Source organism: Condylura cristata, unplaced genomic scaffold (genome assembly GCF_000260355.1).
Source record: "Condylura cristata isolate star-nosed mole 26May11 unplaced genomic scaffold, ConCri1.0 scaffold00032, whole genome shotgun sequence".
NCBI classification, from domain to species: Eukaryota; Metazoa; Chordata; class Mammalia; order Eulipotyphla; family Talpidae; genus Condylura; species Condylura cristata.
In genome coordinates this window covers 12,170,549-12,193,112 of record NW_004567133.1, presented here as the reverse complement: position 1 = coordinate 12,193,112, position 22,564 = coordinate 12,170,549, and positions in this window count along the sequence as shown.

The following is a 22,564-nucleotide window of genomic DNA, read 5'->3' as shown; positions in this document are numbered from 1 at the left end:
ATTGGGGACTGGATTTGTTGTTGGGGGCTCTGACGCTGGGTTGGAGCATTCCCTGAGCAGTGGCTGCAAGATGGGGGGTGCAGCATGTGGGCCACTACCTTAGGAGGCCCCACATTGCAACACCCAGAAAATAAAACACCTACCTGTCTTGTGAGGCTCTTGAACTTTAAGGTGGAGACAAGAAGCAAAGCAGTTGGGGTACTTGGGAGAATATGAATGGAACTGAAGTTGGGGGTATAGGTAGTGGGGTGAGTAAGAGGATTTGCTTCCTGAAAAATGGCTGCCAGTAGGGTAGCAGATTCCCACAGGACCCAGTTTCACAATTTTGCACCACTGCCTTTCATGCTGGATGGGTGATGACTTTGGTGAGAAAATTTGGGGTAAGTGCAGACAGTTGTCCTCAAATACAGGGTTTGTGAAATCCATTCACTCCACCCATCCTAGACAGATAGGACTTTCATCTACTGCCTGGGCCTCAGCTGCCTAGTGAGAGGGTCGCAAAGACAGAGGTACATGAGAGAGACACACAGACAAAACAGCAGTGTTTGATTTGGAAGACACATCGTGGTATGACAGACTCAAGATTGTGGGATGATAAAAGACTCTTCCACAGCTGCTCAGACATTTTTCATTAATAGAAGTTGGCAAACAGCGGATAAAGACACACTCTCCTATCTTCCCACACAGTCCCTGGTCCTAATGGAGAACACAGGCTCTGGAGCGAGAGGGTGCTGTGGTCCAGTCCGCTCACCCCGACCAGCTGTGCAGTCCTGCACAGTCTCCACCTCTGCTTGGGGCCACCACTTCCTGGTCTGTAAGTGGGGGCGATAAAAATACTCATCTAGGGAGGACTCACAGAGAAGGTTGTTTCTGCATTTGTTGTACAGATATTTTCTGAACTTGTATTTCATGGCAGGTATGTATGGCATGTTGATGTACGAGAGTAAGGCAGGAAAGTCCCTTGCTTTCACGAAGGTTATAGTCTCACGTGGAGGCAGCCAGTAATTAAGCTCATTAAAATGGTAATGAGCTATGAAGAAAATATAACATGATCAGGAGTGACTGGACATGGCAGGTGGGCAGCTTAGCTAGGAGGGCCTCTCTGAGATGGTACTGGATTGAGGAGTGAAGGGTGATAAGGGCTTTGCTATGTGCATATCCAGGAAAGAGCAAGGGGGTTGGCTGGTGCGAAAGTCCTACGGTGGGACACGCTTGGTGTGGTATAGCAAAGGGACTGAAATGTGGTAAGTGACTTAGATGACACTTACTGTTGTGGGTTGGTTAGATGCCTTTCTTTCTTTGTCATAGAGATTCAGACATTTTGGGGGTGTGGGCATAAATGGAGTCAAAACACTAGGCAGGGGCTGGTCACTTAGGGCCTTATAAACTACAACAGGGAATGAAGAATGTGTTCTCAATCCAGAGTCAGTAATCACCAGTCTGTTTCCTTTCTTTATAATTCTTCTCTCAGTACAGGATTGCATTTTGTTCAAGGTATAAAGTGATACCTTTATACCTTGTCCGTATTCCATGGAAAGGTTCTGGAGAGACTCATATATCTTCAGGGAAGAGAATCCAAGTTGCTTAGGAGATTTTGAATACCCACTGAGTAGAAATGAACATGAGAAATTAATCCAGAAAGCTTGGATTTAGGTATCTGTGAATTAATCTCTACCATATTAATCAAAGTATGACTCAACTAGTAAGAGCTGGGCGTTAAGAATCTGGAACCTCAAGTAACCTTTGCTTTTCAAAGGGCAAAGACAAGGAATATGAGTGATCTATATTTTTTTTAAATAAAAAAATCCCACATGTGAAAGAGTTCCCTGATTCAGTCTGTTTTCTAATACCATTTTTAGCTTTAGAGAACATGGTTTTTGAGCCTGCAGTATGCTCATCTTAACTCAGAGAAAGGGAGAGAGAGAGTCTCAATTTCTTGGGGGAATTTATTTATAGTGGGCAGCAATGTGGCCTAACCTATTGATTCTTTTTCCAAGTAATAAGGGAGGAAATAAAAGGCATCTTTATTGAGGCATTGAGGTTTTTATCCCTTAGCTAACCAGAAATAAAAAAAAAAAAACAAAACCAAAAAACAAAAGCTCCAAAATCAGTGTATGCTGAGTCCTAGTCAGTCAAGTTTTTGTCATGGTTGGCAGACAAATGCTGAGCAGATTTCTTCCAAGTGTGGTGCAGAGTAGGGCTGAGTTTTGCTGTAATTTTGTCATTAGGACCAAAAGAAGGAATCACATCAATCAGAGCTAATTTCCCTGGGCTTCCCAGAGGGGTATGAAAGGAAGAGTGAGCTCCCTATTGCTCTGAAGTGGCAGCGAGTGACCGTCCAACAGATGAATCGAACAGATGGGAGGAAGTGTCAATGTGAAATTGATTTGCACCCTGGTGATGGAAAAGAAGAAGCTGCTTAGAAAATGATGTGGGGATACAGCGAGATATTAAAGAATGCTTTACCCTTGAGTTGGCATCTGGAGAATGTGGTGGATAGGGAGACATTTGGCCAAGATTTCATGGTGAAACAATTAACACATAAATTAATTACTTTAACAGACATTTATTAAGCATCTACTATATATGAGACACTTTGTCTTGATAAAAAGAAATTATCAGGATTTTAGGTTCGCTCTCAAGGTCAAACAGGGAGGAGAGACAAATGGGGAGAGGCAAGGGATATTAAGGATTAAATTCAGGATGATAAAGACCATGACACAAGGGGCACAGGGCTCTGGCCTGGGACTCAGAAATGGCTTTCTGGAGAAGATGTCAGGGATAGAATATTTTCTAATTATAGAAGTAGTACAGTTACCTGTTACTTCACAGCAAATCACCCCATAACTCAGAGGCTAAAACAATACACATGTATTATCTCACAGTTTTGGGGACATCAAGGGTCTGGCTATGAATTAGCTGAAGTCCTCTACTTCATGGTTTGCACAAAACCTCAGTCTTGGTTTAAAGGGTTGTGGTCTCATCTGAAGGCCCAACTGGGGAACTATCTCACTTCTAAACTCACTTCGTGGTTGCTGGAACATGGAGTTGTTTGCTGGTCTTCAGCCTCCTGAGCTCCTTGCCATGTGGTCTTTCCCACATGGAATCTTATATTATCAAAGCATGTGAGATGAGCTCCAGTAGTCTGTTAGCAAAATGGAAGTCATGATCTTTTCTAAACTTGTCTTAGAGGTAACACCTGACACCATGAAACTGAGAAGCAAGTCACACTCAAGGGGCAGGGCGAGGATTGACAGGGCTTGAACAGAGGTGGAGACTAGTGGAGGCCATGTCAGAGGCTGTTTGTCACAGAGCCAGGAAGGAGAGCCTGAACAAAGACTCTTTTAAACTGACCTTATGGGAAATGTTTCCAGAAAAGACAATAAGTGTGTGGTGATTAGCAAAGTGCAATAGAGGAGAGCTTTGGTTCAATCTTCAGGGAAGATTTGGAAACAGCCTATTTTAGAGTTTTTTTCAGCAGGGGGCAAGGGAGCTGAAGTATTTCTACTACTGCACTGGCCATCATTGACTAAGAGCTGCTCTTGGGGCACTTAAGTTCCTATGAATTTGCGGAGTGGATTTCAATAGCCTTAGGCTACTGAGACTGGAAGCACAGGGGTGAACTATGTGTATGGAAATGTCTAAGGGTCTTAGGGGATATGGGAGAACAGTGACAACATCTGCTACTAAGGTTCATCTAAAAATGTGAGCAAATATAGAAAAACACAAAGAAATAGATAATTCTGCAGAAGTAATTGCTACCAGAAGCAACGTTGAGTAAGAATGAACCCAGGAGAAAGAAATGGGAAGAAATGATATAGGTAGAGGAAGAATTAGGAAGGGGTTATGGAAGTAAGTGAACCTTACCTCTGCATTAGAGTAACACAAAGCATATTAAAATAATAGGTTATAAATAAAGCACTGGTGGCACAGTGGGTTGGAGCACAGCACTGCAAGCTGGCCCCAGCTACTTCAGTGCGACTTTGATCCCTGGCTCTGGAGGTGATCCACACGTCACAGCAGACCTCTCCTGTCTCGCCTGCTGCTCCACTCAGCAGTGTACTTCATTGATCTGCCTATATGCTCCCCACTCTATCTCTGGTGAATCCTCTCACTCCTGTGCCTCTGGCCTGTACCCTAGTTCTGTATGCATAAATAAATAAATTTTAAAATAAAGCACAGAGTAGGGATTCATGGCTACAGATGGGTTTGTCTGGCCAGCATAGTGTTTAAATTTTTGAGCCAATATTGAAAAGTGACAGAACCTACAAAAACTATTTGGAGTTACTGATTCTTTTGTTTGTTTGTTTACTTTTACATTGCTATTCATTTTTGTACAGTCTTTCCTGATTCTTTTGAAAACTTGGAAAAGCTTGCAACATTGAGTCTGAATTTTCTGCTGGAAAAGGGGGCTGGGGCCAGGAAATTGCTCAGTTTTTGAGTGGGGGCAGACACTAGTGATTTACTCAAGGACCAGCATCCTCCACGGCATTGCTGTAGTCTTTTGAGCTCGAGATCCTAGTTCTGAGTGTGTCACAGGGTGTCAGGCGAGGACAGCCAGTACCTTTGTACTTCACACATCATGCTGAGCACCAGGGAGTATGTCCTGGGGTACTGGGAGGTGCAGTGTCATAGAAGGTTTTAAACAGCAGGATGGTATCTCGAGATTTGTACCCTACAAAGCTTTTATCACTTGACTCCACTGGCCTATCAGATCGGATCTGGGATCAATTATTATGTAGATCAAACTTTCAAAATGAATTTCAGGTATTCAGAAATAGGTTAATTACAGTTTTAGTTCCTGACATGCTCTTTTAATTTCTCTAAGAATGAATCTTTTACTTTAATAAGATTAGCCATGTAATAATCTAATAAATGCCCTTGTAATCCAATGCAGGTGTTAAAATAATGGCAACAATTTACCTCTATTACTATTTCACCTTTTAGTGGGATTCTCTCCTCTTTGCTTTCAACCACTCCCCATCACAGTAACCTGGCAAAGTTTAGATGAGCCTAAAAGTCACTTAGGCCAAAGACTCTTTGTGCATTCTGAGAACTTCATTAAGTCAGTAACAGCCAGTTCTAGTTGTTATAAAGTTGCGACTGCCCCCTGATTCTGGCTGAGCTGTCTGTTAACTGCCTTCCTTCACCTGGAAAGTGGTGAGCATAATCTTCATTCAACATGTATAGAGCACCTGCCGTGGGTAAACACTGTGGGGAATGCAAAGGTGGATAAGACAAGGTTATTGCCCTGACAGAGTTTATAGTTTCATAGAGGAAAGAAGACAAATACACAAATAATTACAATACAGTGTCAAGAGTGCTGTGTACTATGAGAGAGGAACAAGCATGGTGTTATTGGAATTTAGGGAGGGAGACAGAGATTAATTCCAGGGAGAGGAATTTGGAGAAGCTTTCACGGAGGAGGCAGCATTTGGGTTGTGCCTTAATGGGTGGAGGGATGATGGTTTTGCAGCTTAGAGAGGGAGGCTGTGGTAGTGGTCTCTAGGCAGAGGGGCAGGATGGGCAAGGGCATGGAGGTGGGAGAGCACAGGGCAGGTGCCACAGTGGCTGTGGGTATAGAATCTCACCAGCTGGGGGTCTGGATGCTGACAGCAAAGGTTGAGGTGACAGCAACGGAAATGAGTCTTTCATAATATATGGGGTTCATCTGCCAAACTCCCCTCCCCCTCTCTTCAGGTTTACTGTATTCCTCATCCACCTTCTGCTCCAGGAAGCGTCCCCAGGTTGCCCTGGCCCCTCTCCCTGTACCCCCAGATTGCCCTGGGTTTTCCTCTTAGCTCTTCGACTTGCCAAGTCTGCACTGTGATTGTGTGTTTGTGTTGTGGTCTCTCTTATAAATCCACGAGCGGTTGTGGCCGGGATTCTGATACCATCAAGATTTAGTACAGTGCCAGGTATACACAGGTATTCACCAGGTGTTGTCAGTGAGAGAATATGCCCTGTTCTGGTCCTATTACAGCCTGTTTCTCTCCTTTACTATCCTGCCCACTTTTTCTAGAGTAAATACATTTTAAGCGTTACGTTGGTACTCAGATTTCCAGCTTCCACCCTGCAAAGAGAGTTGGACAGATCCCATTTATTCAGCTAACTGCTCTGCTTGAGCCCCAACATAGGATCCCCTGGGCATTTTTTCAACTCAACAGTTATTTCTTGAGTGCCTGCTTGTCTGGAACACATGATGTGGGTAGTCCAGTGATGCCCCTGGGTTGACCCGCATTGGCTGACCTCGAATCTGACCAGAAAAGGGCAGGTTTCCTTGGAGACCAGAAAAGGGCAGGTTTCCTTAGAGGAGAGAGGTCTGATGTGTCAACCGGATTATTCGCCCAGGGCCACCACCGCATGAGCATTTGGGTCCATCAGGCGAGTCTGGATGGCAGCTGCCTCTGCCACTGATCATCGGGAATCTATCTGGGCTCTTGCGGGGGGAACAAGGGATTGTAATTCTGAAGTGGAACAGAAAGAAATGTAATTGGATCAATGGGCTGTTAATGATGCTATTGAGCAGCTTTCTGCTGAGTCGTGGATGGGGCTGGCCATAGAGAACCTAGCCGTGTGCTTTGTATTTGCCCAAATGTGACACAAAGCCTTCTACAGATTGTAAGTGACTTTTATTGTATGTGTGATCTCACCATCATTAAAATTTCCCTTGACCAGAGATAGAGTATTGGAGCATCAAGGCAGGCTTGCCAGACATTTGGCTGTGCTCGGGCATGGGTAGGGAGATCCGCAAGAACATCTGTGCTTGACAGAGTGGTTCAGGCATCCGGAGACCTGCTATGTGTGGCTGCGTGGTTCTGATGGGGGTAGAAAAGCCCTCCATAAAGGAATGGAGGCAGAATAAGCTATGGACTAGTTTGTCCCCTTCGAAGAAAGTGCAGTGCTTGGGAGGGCTTTCTGCAGGGAACTGGTGTGGATACTCTGGCCTCATTGCCCCAGAACACAGTGAGCACCCATGCTCATGTATAATTTGTGCATTTGTCTAGAATTAAATGAGGGTGGAGAGTATAATGAGGGTGGAGAGTATGTGGAAGATCACAGTCCCAGCTTTTTATGTGAGGAGTGAGGTAGGCAGGGCACACAGGCAAACAGTGACAAGAAAGTTAAAGTATGCTCTCTTTTTCACATGTAGACATGTGTTTTTGGTCACCTGTGTGTATTTTATGAAATTTACATGTGCACACTGCAAAATAATTGAAAAAAATGACACAGGATGCAAGTAACGTGACTGTAATTCATATAAATACATGATAGTGGAAAATTCTGTGCCAAGCACTGTGCTTCTCATGGGTGATTCTAGGCCTGGGACCCAGAACCATTCTTTAGAAAGCATTTTGTAATCTGTCAGAGTTCAGCATGAACCTGACTGGTTTCTAATCCTGGTCACACATTACACCAGGAATTAAAAAACCCCGATGCCCTAGTCCATACCATAGACCAACTAACTTTGAATCCAGAGTCTGGGCATTTAAAAAAACAAACAAACAAAACAAACAAAAAAGAAACCCCTCCTAATTATGAAGGTTGAGAACTACTGTCTTAGAATCTAGATTCTAAAACCTCAAAGCAAATTATCCTAGGTCAAAATAGCTATTAATAACTTTAGACGAGCCCTTTGCAATGCTTGCATTTGTCTAACAGAGTGCTAAAGCTAAAGAAAATGCTAAAGCAGTTGCAGCTTATGGAGGAGGGTCCCCAGGTGCCTGTTTGGTGCTGTTGCTGTTATTTCAAGGCTACTGAGATAAAGGGGTCACCAGGGTGGATGCTAAAGGATGGATGGCAACTGAGAAGGGGGTGGCCTGATCTGGCCCCTCTCCAAGGGGCCCCATTATCTGCTGAAGGTCTTTTTGGGGGGGTGGAAGTGGGGTTCTGTAGCATTCAGATAAAAACAGCATCTCTCTTACATGGCTGAAGTACAATGGTTCTGGAATTAATTGGGGGCTCACCCTCCTCTAAGATGTTGGCGTTTCCTAATGAATTGTTTTCCCACTTAAAAATATACACTCACGTTGTGCAAGGAGACTCAACAGGTGAAGCCCAGTAATTAAGGATCTCTGCAGGAAGGAAGCTGAAGGCAGCAGCTGGATCTCCTTAGCAGCACCATTAATCAGCCCCACCTGCACAGGAAAGGTGATGCTCCTGTCAGGACACCAGCCAGAGGCCGGGCCACCCTCTTCCTGAGGATTTTCACTTGCTCATGTTTCAGGGCTGTGAACAAAAGGTGCAGGCCCTGGCCACCGAGGCAACCTGGGTGCCTGGGATGCAAAATAAAAGTTGCATTCACCCTACCCCCTGCATACCCAGCTCTTGGGCCTGTGGCCCCTGGTTTTTAAGGAGGCACCGGCTCTCCGGGGGTGCAAGTGCAGGACTGGGATCTGAGTGTGCGTGTCACTGAAATTTTGTGTCCCACCTACCTTCCTTGCCTTATCACTGGCTCTGTGGACTGGCAGATTTTTCACTACTCTACTTCCCAGCTCTGCTTCCTCTCTGAGCCTCAGTTTCTTCATCTGGAAAATGGATAAGTCAATGTAAAGTGCTTTGCTATCTATGCCAATGTGCAGACTCAATTAGTTATTATTATATAATTGAAAAATGTTATTTTACTAGCTAGTTGCCTTTTGAACTGGGTGACTGGGAAGATCAGAAGAATCACCCCACCAGGTGAGTGCTAATTGCACTTTTTTTTTCAGAAAAAAAGTACTTACTAAATACTTGCCTATTTAGAGTGAGGCCTCCCTGGGGCATAGTGGGAATGGAGAAGTTCAGATAAGGAAGGCTTTTAATGGTCTGCATGTTACATAACAGGAATTTCCCCAGCTCTGTGGGGTAGGAAGTCTGGGGGCTGGAACTGTGTGAAACATGAAAAGGATGGAGATGGGACTCGGTGGGGAAAGGACACTCCTCAAGCAAGACAGCTGCAGCTGAACCTTGAAGAAAGTAGGGTGTGAGGAACCCCTGGGGTGGGGTGACAGGGAACTTAGGACAGGGCCTGAGACTTCCTTAGGCTTGGCGCTTTCTCAGTTCTTCACCTCCCTCATCCCTCTGTGAGAACTGCAGCAAAGTAGAGGCAGGAATAGCCTTGTCTTAGAGGTGCTGTGGGGCAATAACAGAGCCCAGTGCCGGGGACAGAATGATGGTGTGTGGTTGCAAGCAGGAGCTCAGGGTAGGGTGGTCAGGAATTCTTAAGACACAGGAATTCAGAGTGAGGCTTGGGTATGACCAGGGAGCCCTCAGATGCAGAATAAGGCGTGTCCTCGGATGCTGTCTGGAGGTATTTCACGTGGCTTTCAAGGAAAAGGTTGAACCCAGAAGATCTTGGGGACATGCATCTGAGTGACAAAATTGTTGGTATTGGGGTGCTCCAGACAGGGGCCTGTTTGGGGAGCCCAGGCCCAGAACAGGATAACCTTGAATATCACCTTCCTGGAAATGATGTCTTGGGGCTGGGAGCAGCCTTTCCTCACACCCACGCTCTTGCACAGCGCCAGTGCTCCCCACAGTCCTGGCAGCCCCACTGTCTAGGCCGGCTGTGGCTGGCTCTCACTCGCCTCTCTCTTTACACCTCTGCTTGCCCTTCTGCTTCTCCCTTTGAAGATCCAAGGGACAGCTGCTTCTCAAGCTCTGTTCCGCGTGGCTTCCAAACTTTGGTTTTCTCCTCCTGAGTAATAATCCATTTCTGGGAGTTCTGCCACTAATGGCCCTTCCATTGGCAAGTCCTGGGGCCTGTCTCCTTGGAAATTTCTCTTGCAGGCAGCACCTCTGACCTGCTCTGCGGGACACAACTTGCTTATCTGTTCCACTCATTTATACCCACCCCATTCCTAACCCGACCGCTCCCTTCTCCACTCATGGATAATAAGAATCCCTGTGAAGAAACATCTGAGTCAGAATGCGGACTCTCCTGAGTGTGCCCAAGCACATTATTCCTGGAATAGTGAGTGGTATATAATAGGTGATCAGTGATTAGTGATTGAATTATTGATGTTAACAACGACAAAGAAGGATCAGCAAGTAGATTTTCACTAGGCATTTTGAAGCCTAATGTAAATTTAGCTGCTTTTTATCCATCGCTGGATAGGTCAGTTTCCTGCAAGGTTGGATTCCAAGCTCATCTGGATTAGCCAATTGCAAAGGTACTCTGTCAGATGGATGCATTCTGGTTAAGTCCATGTTTTTAGAGTCAGATGAACCCAAGTTCATATCTTTACTCATCTGACTAGCTGTGTGATGTGAGCATGTTACTAACTTCTCCAATCCTCAGACTCCTCATTAGTAAAATTGGGATGGAGATGGTCAGCCTACCTTAGTGGGGTGCATGGGGAGTTAAGTGGGAAGATGGAGGTCATGCATTTAAGCAGTTTGAAGTAGAGCTCTTGTGTCCCTGTGTGAAAGGCTGTGGGTGGTGAAGTGTCTTCCTACAAGTCTGGAAGATCCATGAATGGGATCCTGACTTCCTAACTTATACCCCATATCTCATGCTCTTCACTACTGAAAAACGGAGTCTGCCATTAGGGGAGGAATGGATTGGTCCATTTGTGATGGGTGAGGGCCAGGTATCTCTCTTCTCCTGTCAGTTCTAGGAGTGCAACTGCATAATGACAAGTGTGAAGTATGAAACAATCACATTGTAGGATCTGTAAGTCAGCAGAACATAGGTGGAAAGATGTTGGCCACCAGGAATGAGGCTTCATCTTCCCTGGAATGAGAACCATCAGTGAACGAGCAAGGACAGACGCACAAGAGCAGACTGTCATCTCTTGATGTAACAAAGGACTACTTTTCTAGAGCGGTACCTCACCAAGCAGTGGCCATGGAGCTTGCTGATTGCGAATCACGAGGCTGGATTGGAACATAGTAGGAGCTCTACAAATGGTTGATGAGAGCGCACCTCATCAGCCTCCGTACAGTTTCATGGTCTCTTGATAGCCTTAAAGAATAGGGAGAGATTTGTGGTTACCACCTGGTTTAGTTATACATCTCTGCATAATATCCAAACATTTGTGGCTTGACACACGTTGCATTGCAATGTAGTGTGCAACTCTGTGAGGCTGCGATTTGGTCTGAGCTCAGATGTGTGGTTCTTTTGTTGGTCTTGTCTGAAGATGCTCATGTTCTGTATTCATCTGGTAGCTCACCCAAAGCTGGCGAGCGATGATGGCATCACCCTGAAGGCTGTCTGTCTGCTGACAGCCATTGCTCTTTGCATGGCTTCTCATCCTCTATGGTCTGGACTTTCTTCTATATTAGCCTCAAGACAGTGTTTCAAGAGAGAAGGCAGAAGCTGCAGACCTGTTGTAGCTTAGGCTCAAAGTCCTGTAACTCATTTCTTTGTGATTTAACTGGTTAAAATGAATCACATGACCACCCCAGATTCAAGAGGTGGCAAAATAGACTACCCCTCAATGGGGAGAACCTCAAAGTTGCATTACAAAGGGGTGGGAGGAATTTGTGGTCAACCTTTATAAGCACTATAATTCTGATTTGATTCATAGGCACTATGAAGACTGATCTTCGCCACCTCCTGGTATAAAAAGAAGTCTTTTCAACAATATAGAACAGGTAGTAGTGTGCCGATATGGCTAGTGATGGGTCAGTGGGGTAATGTCAAGTTCTTAGACATTTTCGGCACCTGCAGTTGGTATTTTCATATCTGTATAGACCCTCAGCCTTCCTGTTGTCCTCATTCCCTTTTCTGATCCATTCTTAGGGTGTCTATATTAGTCTTGGTTGTTCCCACATTTCATTTCAACCCATTTCTATGCCCTAATTTGGCATATCCCCCCATCTTTTTGTGTTACACATTTTTTTTTTAAGATTTATTTTATTTGTGCATACAGAACTGGGTACAGGCCAGAGGCTCAGGGGCGGCGAGAGGCTTCACCAGAGACAGAGTGGGGAACAGAACAGGCAGATCTATGAAGCACACTGCTGAGGGGAGCAGCGGGCGGGTCAAGAGAGGTCTGCCGCGCCCTGTGGTCACCTCCGGGGCAGGCGGGAATCGAACTCATGCGGAAGTGGCTTTAGCTTCTCGGTGCAGTGCCTTAACCCACTGCGCCCCCAGGGAGGGCCTGTGTTACACATTTTTAAGGGGTGGTTATATCTCCTGGTGGTGTTAGGCCTGTGTAAACCAATGCTTTGTGGTGGATCTTTGTTTCTTTCAGTTATGCCTAATTCATTCTATGCATTTCCAATCCAAATCTTGCAACAACAAAACATATATGAATTAAACTGCTATAAGCACATATGCTTATGTGTGCGTGTGTGTGAGTGTATATATATATATATATATATATACTTGATTTTTTTTGCACATATGTATGTTCTTTATATTAGTTATTGTCCATTTTAAATATATGTTGTATTTCACAAGAAGAAAGTTTTAAAATTTCAAGTTAGGTTACTGTGTGGGCAGGTGAGTATGCAATGAGGAAGTCCAGTTGTTCATGTGATGGAGGCCTGAACTAGGGTTGAGAAGTTGGTTTGGAATATAGCTAATGATATCATAACTGAAAATAAAACTTGGAGAAGGCAATTTCAAAAGATAAAAGATTCAATTGACAATACTAAGCGTAAAAACACAGGGCAATTAAAAATTCTCATATATTGCTGATGAAAAGCAAAATGGCACTGCCACTCTATAAAACAGTTTAGCAGTTTCTGCTAAAGTTAAACACACACTCTCAATATGGCCCAGTAATCCCACTCCTGAGTATCCTAAAGAAATGAAAACTTCTGTTCACACAAAAACCTGTGCACAGAGATACATAAGGCTGTTTACAGCAGTTCTATTCAGAATCACTAAAAATTGGAGACAATCCAAATGTCCTTCAGTGAGTGAGTGGATAAGCAAACATCCCTGCCACGGAATACTACTTAGTAATAAAGAGAAGCAAACGACTGATATAGGCAGCAGCCTGGATGAATCTCAGAGGCGTTATCCTGAGTGCAGCAGCCAATTTCAAAATGGCTACATCCTATACAACTCCATTCATGGGACTTTTTTTAAAAAATAAAATTATATATATAGAGAGAGCACTCACCAGATTCCAGGGGAGGGCTGAGGACGGTGTGGCTGGTAAGGACTAACGTGGAGTTCTCTGGGGTGACGAGAGTGTTCATTGTGGTGTTGTGGTGACCTGCACCTATAATGTCACAATGCAGAGAACTGTCCATCCCCACAAAGTGGTCAGTTGCACTGTAGAATGATGGGAAATAGAAAATAAATACTAATTCAAAGTCCTATCCCAAATGAATAAAGATCTATGTTAGAAATAAAAATGTTCTGGGGAGCTAACATACAAACTGGTGATTATAGTTAACAATACTGTATTATGTACTTGAAAGTTTCTAAGAGGGTAGATCTTAAATGTTCTTACCACAAAAAAGAAATGGTAATTGCATGACACAATGAAGGTGTTAGCGAATTCATGGTGGTGATTATTTTGCAATTAAGTGTACAATCAATGCATTGTACGTTTTAACCTTACACAATGTTATGTCAGTTATCCTCAATCAAGCTCGGGAAAAACACATATCATAGCTATTTTTATATACGTATCTAGCCTATCTGTGTATATATACATACATATAAACACACAGAAATACACATGTACGCTTTAAGAACATATACAGACAAGATACACCTTGAGCACAAATTGGCTTCTTCAGGGGAGTGAGTATATACAAATGGGTGAGATGTGGGGATTAAGAAATGGGGCTGCAGCTAGATAAATAAGACACATTTGGTGATGCATGAGGAAGTGAGCATCTGGGGCCAAGCGTCCATGGTCCCCAGAGCTTTATAACTTCTTACAGGGGTCAGTCTGGGGATGATATTACGGGGTGGGGTCTGGCGGAAACCACACAGTGTTCAGTAATTCCCGCCTCTTTTCTGGGATTGCATTAAACATGGTCTTCCCTCCACGACATTATGTAGTGCAATATGTTGTGTCCCTGCCTAGGGAAGTCCACTTAAGACTCAGGATTTTTATTTAGGGCTTTTTTTGTTCTTATTGGGCACAGGTTCGGGAGTCTCTTTAGAGGCTGATCAAGTAGGGGGCTTGTTGGGGGCTGGTCACACAGGCACAGTAACCAAACACAATTATTGAGATGCCAGCTCCTGAAAGGGAAGCAGGTAAATCACACAGCCTTATTGACATTAGGAAACAATGCAAATCCCAGTTCCCTGATGCCAGTCAAGGGTCAGAGCCCATAACAGGTCCTTGGGAAGATGGCAAGCCTATTAACTCTTCCATGTCCAGACCAAAGTCGATGTGTCATTGAGTTGTAGTCCAAAAGAAAATGAGGTGAAATCAGCACTGAGTCAGGCAAAACACCTATCTGACCTATCCGACTGTGCTCCCAAGGAAAAAGAACCTCGGGGATCCTCCCATCTTAGTCTCAGGAGGCAGATTATGACCACCAGCGACAACGAATTAGAGTAGACATCCTTTGTATTAAACCAGCTCAGCCTTGGCTAACTGACCCGAATGTATTTTTCATTCACCTCTGTTTCACCGTGTGACAACCAAAAGTAACCAAAAGTCCCTCAGCAAATGTTTAATAACGGAGAAGTGCAGAGGGGCAGCGAACAGCCCACAGATCTCATCCAGGATAATATAAAGATGGAATGCAATGCCCTCCCAGCCTCCCAGCTCCAAAGCATCTGACATTAAAAGGAAACAGTCTCTAATGCTTGCAGTCTCCATTTTTTTTAAAGCTTCAGGCATGAAAGAATTTTTGCTCCCTAATGATACCTCTCAGATGTAGCAGGACCTAGGCTCTGTTTAGCTGAAGAAATGCCTTTATGTTCACCACAGACTTCCCTTGCCTCAAAGACAGACACTCAGCAAGAACAAGGAGCCTGCAAAGCCAGAGAAACTCTCTGATTTTAATTCATCTGCTCCCAGATGTCAGTTCTAGCTATTATTTAAGCTAGGCTGATGTGTTAACCAGGCTGCTTGGTCAATCAACAGCTAGATGAATGAATGGGTAGGAGAGTGGGTGGGCAAATAAGTGGGCAAATAGATAAATGCACTAATATGTAGATGAGTGTATGGATAAATGGTTGGGAGGGGATGGATGGTAGATGGATAGATGGTGGGTGGTTGGATGGATGGTGGAGGGGTGGTGGGTGTGTGGGTGGGTGGATGGATGGGTGGGTGGGTGGGTGGATGGATGGATGGATGGATGTGTAGGTGGTGCCATCTCAGGGCATACTGACTCGGAATAATGAGAAGGCCAGTGTCATTCAGGGGGTACTAGGAGGCTCAGTTGCTTGCTCCTTGCCTGCTGGTCTGTGTGTGAGACTGGTCCCCTGATTCAGCATTAAAGTCATGACAAATATATGAAATACTCCAAAATGCTATTTCCTTCTGCCTGAATCAACAAGGACCCTGCCTGATCTGGGAAGACTGCATAATAGAGGCCACGCCCACCATCACTCCAATTTGAAGATGAGCATCCCAAAGCTCTCTGGAAACCGTAACAAGGTTGTCCAGACCTGGGGTGTCAGCTAAAGCAGCTGATGGCTCCTGTTAATTGTACTTCTCCAGCTCCAGTATCCAGCTAGGGTGGCTTAACTTAGATTAAGTCTTTGATTTAATGCAAGGTTTGTGTCCCAGGTGTTTAAGAATATGGCTTGATTTAATAGTCAAATCTATAAATTGACCTTCTAGTTTCTTTTTGTAATCTTTCAATTAGACCTAAGGATACCGACTTTGTCTGGAGAGGGGAAGCTTCTCCAAGGACTTTTGCATCTTAATAGTCAGCCTGAAGGGTTTCAGTTGATTTGAGCTAGCTTTAGGATAAGTCCTGTTGGGGGATAGCCCTCTCCCTTGTACCTAGAAGGGGACAAAGAAGCATGCCCCAAACAAGAACTTTCAAGGAGGAAACAGCAACACTGCCTCTGTGTTCTTGAGATGACTGTCCCATCGACTTTTGTTAAAAAGATGAACAGGTGGTCTGGAAGAGACCTGTCTAAGACTGGCTTTTCAGTCATTTGAAGTACATTATTGAGCAGCTGCCTGTGCGAGGCACTGTTTTGTGTATTAGGGACAGGATAGTGAGTGAAGTGGGTAAAACAGGGCCGTGTTGGGAGTGGTGGAGCTGCTTTTAGATAAGGTGGCACACACACACACACATATATACACACACACACAATAATGGTCATTATTGACTCAACTGGTGAAATATGAAATAAGAGTGAAGTTTGTGGTTAAAGTATTAAGTCCTAAATTCCCTGACTTCGTATAGTAGTTATCTAAGAAAATGACTTTGGTCTTAAGTCACTGAAATATTTAGGGGTAAAGGAATATCATGACTCCAAGTCATTCTCAAATGATATAGAAAAGAATATAAGTGTATACATATAGAGAAAGGATGATAAAGTGACTATCATCTGATATTGACTCTTTGGGGCAATTAAGTGAAAGGTATGTAAGAGTTCTTCATACAAAGTGTACTACTTTCTTTTTAGAGTGGAATTACTTCCAGATTAAAAAAAATTACAAAATTACAAAAATAAATGAGTACTGTTTCTCCCTCTACTCTGCTCCCCTATGGTCCACTCTATGGCACCACTGAGTGGTAGGGAACCCTGTTTTCTTCTTCCCACTGCCCTGCCCACCAAGCATGCCCTTTTATGATTTCTTGTCTTTGTTTCCACCTTTCCCCTCAGGAAAGCTCCTATCTGTTCATCCTTTAAAATCCTCATCTGTGAGAATTTGGTTTTTTGTCATCTGCTCTCTGTGGAGAGAATGGATCACCCCTTCCTCGTGTCTTGTTTCTCCTTACTGCACAGACAAGACATTCTTATTTTTATGTTAGTGTAAGTCATATTTCCTTTCCTTCAGGCTGTGGGTGCCATGATTTTTTTTTTAAGATTTATTTATGTATGCATACAAGAACTGAAGTTCAGGCCAGAGCTGTGGGGTGGTGAGAGGATTCACCAGAGACAGAGTGGGGAGCAGAACAGGCAGATTGATGAAGTCCACTGCTGAGGGGAGCAGGAGAGGTCTGCCATGCCATGTGGGTCATCTCCCTGGCTGGGGATTGAACTCCTGCTACAGTACTGTGCTTTAACCTGTTGTGCCACCAGGGAGGGCCTAGACTTAGGCCTCTAAGGCCTAGATTTATTCATCTGCCCATACTGAGCCTTGTCTGCTGCTCAGCCGAGTGGAAGGGCAGTAGGGCCCTATTGACGTGAACTGAACAGTTTGATCAGAGAGCGGGAGCTTGAGGAAGGGATGAACTGGCCTGATGGAACTCCCAGCAGGCCTCACAGTCACAGAGACCTGTGATGGAGCCAGTTAACAATGCAGCACTGTTCAGGGAGGCTGCCAGGGAGGGAGACGCCTGTGGCACACTCACTCCCAGAGCTGGCCGAGCAGTTGGTCTCAGGGAAGGGGCAGGGATGTGATGTGGGTAAGATAATGAACAAAAATATGGCTTAGACTGATCTCAGAATAAGTTGACAGCGAGCTGTTGGCCATTTAGCCTTCTCGTTACATGATCAAGACTTCTTTTGACAGATGCTTCTCCAGCTTCTCACCTTGCTGAACTTAAAAATTCCAGGAGCTCGGGGTTGCATAGAAGCTCACAGGTCATTAGTCCAAGCCTTCTGGAGTGCTGGCTCCCCTTATTACCTGCCACCCTTGGTTTTAAGCTTGGGAGGAATGTGACCCTGAGTGATAACGGTGCCATTGTTATTTGGGACACAAGTCTGTGCACGAAGCACTGTCTCCGTCTTGCTGGGTGCCCTGGGAGCAGACCTTGTGGTGCATGAAGCAGTTTTCAGGCATAGTGGCTGTCTGTACAGTTCAGGCAAGGCTTTTCCCTTAATGTTGGGAGACTCAGGAGCAAATTATTTGGTGCCGAATAGAGTCACCAGGGATCTGGAGGAAACTAGTGAAGAGGGAGCCAAAGAGGATGGAGAAGGGACGAGCATAGTGGCCAGAAGAAAAGAAGGCCTCAGGGAAGATGGCTGGGCTTGAGAGACAGCCCTCCACTCACCAGCCCTGAGACCTGGAGCAAGTCATTGTCCTCTGTCAGCCTGTGTCCACACCTGTGAAGTGGGATGACCACGAGCCTCCCTCACAGGGTCCAGTGGAGATGAGTAGGCTGGTGTAAAGTGCCTACCAAGTGAGACTGGCGCACCGTAAGTGCCCAGGAGACTTAGTTCATAGCAATGTAACAGACTGCCAGAGCTCCCTTTCTGGCATGTCTCTCCTGCTCTGTGAGCATTCCACAGCAGGGGCTGTGTGGTTTTATCTTTGATGTGTTGCACCCTCACAGGCCTGTGGCAGAGGGGGGCTTGGCCAGTGCTGTTCTTGAAGCGAGTTAGACCCACCATCCTTGTTGCCCATATGCTCTCTCTAGAAGAGCAGGATGTCTGTCTGCACCGCTATATTCTGAGCACTGCTCAAGGCCGCTGACCCAGTTGTTAACTCGTAGCGGAATGAATGAGCAATCGAGATGGGTGGGGTCTGAGAGGTGCTCCCCGTGATGTCATATGCCAGTTCCAGAGACTGGGCGTCCTGGCCACTCACTTTATCTCACCACTTCTGTGAACACATGTAACGTTTCCTTAAACATGATCTCCTGGCCCTTCCCTGGCGGCACTACGGGTTAGGACACAGCACTGCAAGCTGGCTACAGCCGTTTCAGTGCGAGTTCCATCCACGGCCCCTGGAGGTGACCACATGGCGTGGCAGACCTCTCCTGACCCGCCCGCTGCTCCCCTCAGCAGTGTACTTCATCCATTTGCCTGTTCTGCTCCCCACTTTATCTCTGGTGAAGCCCCCGCACCTCTGTCTTGTACCCTAGTTCTGTATGAATGAATAAATAAATCTTAAAACAAAAAAAAAAAAACACACATGATTTCCGGTATCTGCACAGTTAACATTGTGGAAGATTATGCACCAGTCTGCGCCACCATTTACTGGAAGGGGTTCTCTTTATTATGTGCTTATTTATTGCTTGGTAGTTTGATGATAAGCACATCTTACTGTGGTAATTAAAACACTGAGGAAGATAGATAAAATGGTGGGTTGTCCAGATACCTGAAAAGAGAGAGAGGGAAGATGAGGAAGAAAAAGAACACAGGTATGAGGGATTTTTATAGAAAGAAAAATGTCAGGCATATACAACAATACATCCTCTCTTGCTCTGTACAGTTTGAATGGGGGTTTCTGCCTCTTGCAGCAAGAAGAGTTCTAACTAACACATGTAAATCCCAAAGCGATCTCTAGGTGATGTTTTAAAACTCAATTGCTTATTAGCAATCATTGTGCCTTTATAATAATCTTCTGCCTGCTCTCTTCCATTCTCTGGTGTATTTCTTGGTCTTTGGTGCTTGGCCAGTGCAGTTTTTGAAGGTGTAAGATTTTAAAAATTGAAGCAAATCTTTAGCCCAGACCCATGATTTCTTTATCTAAAACTTTTATTTTTTATGGTAACTGTTTTAATTTCCCTCACAACAAAATCTAGAAATATAAAAAAAAGGTAGATAAAATTGCAGTGGACATTTCTCCAAAATCCTTTCTCCAGCTTTTCTTGGCCTTGTGTGTGAATGATCAGGTTGCACTCTAAACAGTTTGGCATATGTCTTTAAATCTTTGTCGTGTTAATGCCCTGAAACTTAAGACACCTGCACTATTTTGTACCCAGCACTTTTCACATGATGGTTCATCGTGGAAACAGTTCTGTGTTGGTGCAGTCATGTCTTCTGCTGTTAGGTGGATGTACCTGAGATGATTTTTTTTGTTTGTTTTGTTTTGCTTTGTGATTTACATATTTATACACATTTCACATCATTGTTCATTTTTGTGCTGCGTGTGCTTTCTCCTCTCAGATGTGGACCCAGTAGAATCCTCATCACCAGTCACCCGTGCGCCATCTCCACAGTCCCTTGTGCTCTTTCCGCCCTCATTTGGACCCCTCTGCCTTCTCATATACCAGAGATCATTAAACGGTTGGACACTTTGCTCCCGGGTTTTGTGCCGTTATAAGCCAGTGCCACACATCCCTGTGCTTGACATCTTTGTAGGAATTCCGAAGGGTGCTCTTCCTGAAAAGAAAGAACATGATCTGGTGGAAGACCATCACAGATACCCCTGCAAAATTACCTCCTGGAAGGGCGGTTGCGCTTGTTGCTGGCTCCAGAAGCAAAGGGAAAGGCTTTCTTTGTGCGGTGTTAGAAATGATTGGCTCAGAGACCTGTATGTGGCACGTGCTTGGTATGTTAGAAATGATCCTCCTGCCATTAGTACTTTCACTTTCTTCTTACATTTTTCTCCCTCTTTAGTGTTATTTGAGAACATGCTTCTTGCATTTGAATTGTGTAAACCTCTCTCTCAATTCTGAAGACCTTGATCTTGGAAACATAATTCATTCTCTGAACTTGAAGAAACACTACTTTTCCCTCTCAGGGAGTAATAGAAGACGTGATTCTTTGTGAGAGAGAAACAACTATGATGTCTCCCTTGGAATGCAGAAATAAAAACTGTGACTTTCTCCCAGAGTCTCTCATTGCTTCCCATGTTGGGGACCTCAGTCGAAATCCCACTTTGTTAGAACAGAGCCTGGCACATGATAGGTGCTTAATTTGTGAGTGGTGGTGACTGATTGTTGGGCTCTTTGACTTCAGGGGATCAGCAGTAAGCTCAATGCAGAACATGACCCTCTTATTTCATTCTCACGTGGAACGAGGTAGGCGTGTAATGAGTATTTGTTAAACAAATGGGTGGATAAGTCCAAGTGTCTGGATTGCTACCAAACTCATCATAAAATGATCCTCACATGGTAACTCAAACAATCTAAGACTCAACTTCTGCGTCAGCAACATCTTCTGTGACTCTCAAAAATTGCTGACAGATTCCCAGGGACCACTTACACAAGAAACTCCAGGGCAGAGTCATTCCACATGCCCCTGGGCACTCTGTACCCTAAACCCTCCTCCGGCAGTTCTGATATAGCCATGTAGCCGTCCTTACAGAACACATGGACCAGGGTTGGGGCTAGCTGGTGTTTCCTGTCCTGTCTCCCTATCCCAGTCGCCCGTTACAGTTTTTTAGTTCTGAAATGGCCTCTTGGCTGCTCTGTGGGCCATCTTATCTTCGAGCACACACTATTTCATGCTGATAAGCCTCCCTGAGTCCCCAGTCCCTCTGGCTGGCTTTAATCCTATTAATAAACCTGTCCCCTGGCCTCCGAGGAGGTGCCCTTTATATCTTGCCTGTTAAGACTACAGCAAACAGCTTTTCCTAGCATTCTACCACAACTCAGTTTTATTACAAAGTTCCATTCTCTTCTAGAAAAATAGAGTTGAAGCTCGAGATTTCAATCACCAGGCTCTTGCTGACCAAATGGCCCATCCAGTGTTTTTATGGGGTGCCAATGATTCCACCATATTGTGGAAGGAACAAGCAGGGAAAAAATTAACATTGGATGTTCTGCTTTTCATACAGACCTTGGGCTGGGAGTGTTAAGGGCATTTATGTAAGTGGGCATTAGTATTCCATTTTCAGGTGAGGAAACTGAGGTCAGAGAGATGACAGATATTGCCCAAGAACACTAGATCGCTTGGGGTGATTGTCAGGGTTTAAGTCCAGGTCTGTGATATTGGAACCAACCAGAGTTAGGTGGCCTGAAGAGGGCTGGGCAGAAGGCAGGAGGGGGGGTACCCCTTGGCCAGTAGAGACTGAGTGAATGAGCCAGGCAGGGGCCCCTGAGGCAAACCAGACTCTGGTGGGCACTTGCAGAGGGCTCTGAGACTTGGCTGTGGGAGGAAGGAGCAGTTGAAAGCAGTTGCAGGCTGCTCTGGATGCTAATCTCTTACTAGCTAAACCTGCCATGGAGTCTCCTCTGTGTGCCCGAAGTGCCGAGGTGCTGAGAAAACAGGTGGGGCAGGTCCCTGTTACTCTGGAGCACATATAATACTATATTAATAATCATAATCATAGCAACAACAGTCATTGAGCACTTAAGTGCTAGGCACTGTTTTAATTACTTTACATATATTAATACATTCAATCTTAACCACCACCCTCCTAGGCAATACTGTTATTATCTCTGTTACACACTTGGTCCCCCAAGAGACCCTGTTGGGGGTGGGAGCCCAACTACTGGCTTCCACAGCAACTAATCTCATCTACTGTATTCTGTTCCCTCCCATTTGGCAACTGGCCATTTTGCTCAACTTCTTTCAATAGCTTTTGATAACTTCCAGTTTCATTTACTGTGTTTTGTGCTTTTAATTGTTCTCACAGGCATTTCTTAAAGAGTCTGCTTTTAAACGTAAGGCATTTAATTGGCCTCTGTGGTGAAAAGGCAGGCACCTGCATTTTGTAGACTGTCGTCTGTATGCAAATTACCCAGCCGTTGCGAGTGCGCGGTCCTAGTGCACTGTGAGGATTCGGGGCTGCCTGAAGACCCCTGGGGTGCCCTCATGACCTTCCTTCTCCTGTGACCTGAGCCATCTCTTTAATTGCTTAGTTTCAGTGTGACACATTTTTTTTCTTTTCCTTCCTCCTAAGTGCCCAGC